Here is a 5,000-nt window from a genome sequence, read left to right as displayed (position 1 = left end):
GGGGAGGGGTGAGGGGCGAGGACCTTCCCTTCAACATTCTGTCTTGTTATCTGTTGCTCTCTTTCTCACTGCCTCTCTCTCTTTCTCTCTCTCTCTCTAACCGTGTGTCTCTGTCTGTGTCTGCCTGTCTCTCTCTGTCTCTCTCTCTCTTTCTCTCTCTTTCTCTCTCTCCCTCTCTGTCTGTCTGTCTCTCTCTCTGTCTCTCTTTCTCTCTGTCTCTGTCTCTCTCTCGTTCTCTGTCACCGTCTGCCATGTTTTATTTTTCTTTCTCTCTTTTCCCCGCGTCCCATTCTATATAGCTCCTGCTACCTTTTCCATTTCCTCCACAGTATTCTTTCGGAGCTGACCGCCGTTGCCGTTGCATTCATTTCCAACGTGTGTTGTTGTTAGTTGTTGGAGACGCGCCGGACGTCGTCAAGAGGAAGTGAAATCCTCTGTTGAAAATCAAGTTACGCTCCTGGTGGGCCCTGCGTATCCCTCCCTACTGGTCATTGTCTGGAGGAGTGTGGGTAGAATCTGGAACTCGTTGAGTTGTTTGGAGAAATGTTTTGAAAAGGATGAAAGGGGGGCGGGGGGGGCGGGGGGGAGGCGAGGCGAGGGAGGGTGAGGGGGTGTTGGGGCGTTGCGGTGCTTGGGGGGGGGGGGGGAAGGTGTGGGTGTGGACGGGGCCAGGAGAGGGAGGGGGCAGGAGGAGTGGTTGGAAAAGACGAGGAGATAGTTAGGTAGGGGTGGGAACGGAAGCTATACTAGGACGGTGTGTGGGGGGTGTGTAGGTGAAAGAAATAAAAAGAGAAAGAAAAAAATGGGGGGTAGGAAAAGAAGACAGAATTTGCAGGTTGTTCTTTTGTTGTTCTCTCTCTCTCTCTCTCTCTCTCTCTCTCCTCTCTCTCTCTCTCTCTCTCTCTCTCTCTCTCTCTCTCTCTGTTTTAGAATTCTATTTTATTGCCTTGTAGCACCATAGGATTTCCATAATTGGCAAGTTAAGTCAACAACGTGGCTTTGTAATTGATTTTTCCCGAATTTGAAAGTTAAATCAATTTGTAATTGAAGTAAAAATAAAAAAAATAATAATAGTAATGATTTAAGGTCCAGCAGACACTTTTTTTCTTTCTTTTTTTTTCTCTCTTTGCATCATTTTTTTCTGTTTTCATTTGTCATTGGGATTGTTGTTTTTTGGGGGGTTGTTTTTTTGTTGTTTTTTTTGTTTGTTTTTTTTTAGATATCAGCTTGACTGACATTATGTGTCAGAGAAAATAGGTATTTCAAAATGCAAATTATCTCTCCCTCATTACATCTACAAGCACACCAACATAGTGTGCCTGCTTGTGTCAAACGATAACACACACACACACACACACACACACACACAGAATTTTGCCAGGAACAACCCTTTTGTTGCCGTGAGTTCCTTTACGTGCACAAAGAACATGAGTTCCTTTACGTGCACAAAGAACATGATGATTGTTTCATCCGAAAGACTAGCACCCAGATCACCACTCAAGGTTTAGTGGAAAGGGGTGAAGGGGGGGGGGGGGGGGGGAGAGGGAGGCAGCAGAAATTCAGGTCGGTATAATTATGGGACTCGAACCCGTGGACACTCGCTTCCTAGTCGGGTGTATTACCACTGGGCCACCGCCCCACATATTTTTAAAACTCTTTATGAAACGCCTTAAGTGGAGTGATGGCCTTGAGGTAACGCGTCCGCCTAGGAAGCGAGAGAATCTGAGCGCGCTGGTTCGAATCACGGCTCAGCCGCCGATATTTTCTCCCCCTCCACTAGACCTTGAGTGGTGGTCTGGACGCCAGTCATTCGGGTGAGACGATAAACCGAGGTCCCGTGTGCAGCATGCACTTAGCGCACGTAAAAGAACCCACGGTAACAAAAGGGTTGTTCCTGGCATAATTCTGCAGAAAAATCCACTTTGACAGGAAAAACAAATAAAACTACACGCAGGAAAAAAAAAATTTTAAAAATTGGTGGCGCTGTAGTGTAGCGACGCGCTCTCTGTGGGGAGAGCAGCCCGAATTTCACACAAAGAAATCTGTTATGATAAAAAAAAAGAAAAGAAAAGAAAGAAATACAAATACACTTTTTTTTATGAAGGAAACTCGCCCAAAGCAAGTGGGTGTTGTTTTTTGTTTTTTTAGCGACAGCGTTCACATCCCCCCCCCCCCAGGCCCCCTGACACTCCCCCCCCCTCGACACTCCCCCCCCCCCCGTCCCATCCCCCCCCCCCACCCCCCACCCCCGCCACCCCCCCTCCCTCCGCACCTCCAACACCAGGCCCCTAGAAGGTCATAAAGGCATTTACGACATTGTTCAGAATGCATGAAAATATTGAAAGTATAGAATCATAAACAATCTATATAAATAAATGCATGCGGATGTTAAGATTTTTTTTTTTTTTTTTTTTTTTTTTTTTTTTTTTTTTTGCTTCGCTCCTGCATTCTCTTCATTCTTCCACTTTCTATCTTCCAACTTCTCCTTTGCTTGTCCTTCTCTTCCACCTTTTCTCTCTTCTGAATGTTCTTTCCATTGCTGATTCTTCTACACCCCCTCATTCTCCATGCTTTTTTTCGTCCTCTACATTGTCATCTTTTTCTCTGTTTGATGACATTTCTCCATAACGTAATAGACGCATGAAAAGAAAATTATAATATATTCATCCGACACATGCGAAAACAAAACAAAACAAACAAAAAAATGAAATAAAATAAGATAAAAGACGAGCATTTCACAAAATTGACAAGCCATACATGTATATATATATATATATATATATATATATATATATATATATATATATATATATACATGTGTGTGTGTGTGTGTATCCATGGGCAATGAAATGATGTAACTTTAAGGACAGAAATGATAACAATAATAATGGTAATAATAATAATAATACAACGGGCCACCTTCTTTTTGTCCTCCTCATCCTACTCTCCTCCACCTCCTCCTCCTTGCCCATATCCTCGTTGTCTCCCCCCTCCCCATGCACACACACACACACACACACACACACACACACACACACACACACACACACACACACACACTCCTCCCCTACCTTCTTCCCCCTTTTCATTTCCACATTCGATGTTAAAACTTCCAGACGCGAACGAAGGTTGTCTGGATCGACCGCCAAGGTAGCATTGATCTTAAGTTCTTTGTAGATTCTGCCAGCTACCCTCACCTCTCCACCCACCCCCCGCCCCCTCCCACCCACACACACCCATCCCCTCTTCCTACCTTAGTATCTACCCAACTCACTCCCTCCCTCCCTCCCTCCCTCCCTATCGTGTTACATGTCCTGATCCCGACATTTCTGACCGACTTGTGTGGGTGGAAATGCTAAAGCAGACGACACAAAGCCAAGCTAAGGTTACGTCCCTTTTTGACTCACTCGTGTGAAACAAAATGAGTCGATGTTTTATTTTAACCCGGCGTTCTGCTCTGTGTGTGTGTGTGTGTGTGTGTGTGTGTGTGTGTCTGTGTGTGTGTGTCTTGTCTGTGTGTGTCTGTGTGTCTGTATGTCCGTGGTAAACTTTAATATCGCCATTTTCTCTGGAAATACTTTGTTTATAACTCTGATTTTGAGGCAGTCCTTGGATGTTGGAGTGATGTGAATGGGGATAGGGGGTTCGGGGGGGGGGAGGGGGGTGGTGGCTGGGTCGAATCTGCATCGTGTGTGTGCATGTATTTGTGTGTGTTTGTGTGTGTGCGAGCGTGCTTATATTTTGTGTGTGTGTGTGTGTGTGCGTGCGTGCGCGCGCGCGTGTGTGTGTGTGTGTGAGTGTGCGTGTGTGTGAGTGTGTATAAAGATGAGTTGATGATGATAATTTTGCATGTGTTACCACTGAGCCTAATTCCTACAAGGGTGCTCGGACACGTTTCAACATGTTTGCGAGCCAGAAAAGAGGACTTACGTGTACGTGTGTTTTTTGGGGGGCATGTGTCCCTGTGTGTGTGTGTCCTTTTGTTACTAGGATGCTTGTCCAAATAGAAGACGATTCCAGTCCACACACTTCTATGAGTGCACGCGCTTTGCACATACTTCTCATACGTCATCGGGCACGTGTATCGGCACGTTTGTTTCAAGTATTTCTGTGTCGTTTATTTATTTATTTATTTATTTATTTATTTATTTATGTAAGCTTGTCTATTATTTATTCATCTTTTTTTTTCTTGCCTGACTAAGCGCGTTGGGTTACGCTGCTGGTCAGGCATCTGCTTGGCAGATGTGGTGTAGTGTATATGGATTTGGCCGAACGCAGTGACGCCTCCTTGAGCTACTGAAACTGAAACTGTGTCATCAAGTCTGATGCGTGCTCATGGATGAGAGAGAGAGAGAGACACTGACACTGGCACTGACACTAGTTTATTGAATAGGCCACAGCCCCTTTCAATGGGGGGTTCACAGTCGACAAATACATTATTATTTACACGAGGGGGAAAAAATTACATTTCTATATCTTGGACTGCATTCAAGATCTGGGATCTAAGCTTAAAGGCATAGAAAAGAAGCTTCACAAAAACAAAAAAACTCTCTTCTGGAACTCTCACAAATTCCAGATTATGAATTTCGTAATTGACAATAGTCTGTAAATACTTAGATCTTAAGTCTTCATAAGTGTTTCTGTGCCATCAAGTCTGATGCGTGCTCATGGATGAGAGAGAGAGAGAGAGAGAGAGAGAGAGAGAGAGAGAGAAGTCTGATGTCGGAATGGTTTAATGTTTCGGCCTGTCCGCCCATGACAATAGGGGTAGGGAGGGGGTAAGGATTTCCGTGTTTAACATCCGTTATAAAGAACAACGCCAATATGATTATGAAATGCATACAAAGGGAAGCAAAGAGAGAAAGAAAGAGAGAGAGAGAAGAGAGAGTGTATGTGTTTATGGGCATGAGTGCTGCGTGCGTGAGCGCGCCTGTTTGTGTGTGTGCGTTGCGTGCGTGTGCTTGTACTGATGTGGAAGCGTGTGTGAATGTGTGTGTGTG

This window comes from Babylonia areolata, chromosome 3 (genome assembly GCF_041734735.1).
Source record: "Babylonia areolata isolate BAREFJ2019XMU chromosome 3, ASM4173473v1, whole genome shotgun sequence".
NCBI classification, from domain to species: Eukaryota; Metazoa; Mollusca; class Gastropoda; order Neogastropoda; family Buccinidae; genus Babylonia; species Babylonia areolata.
Note: the sequence above shows the minus strand (reverse complement) of the source record.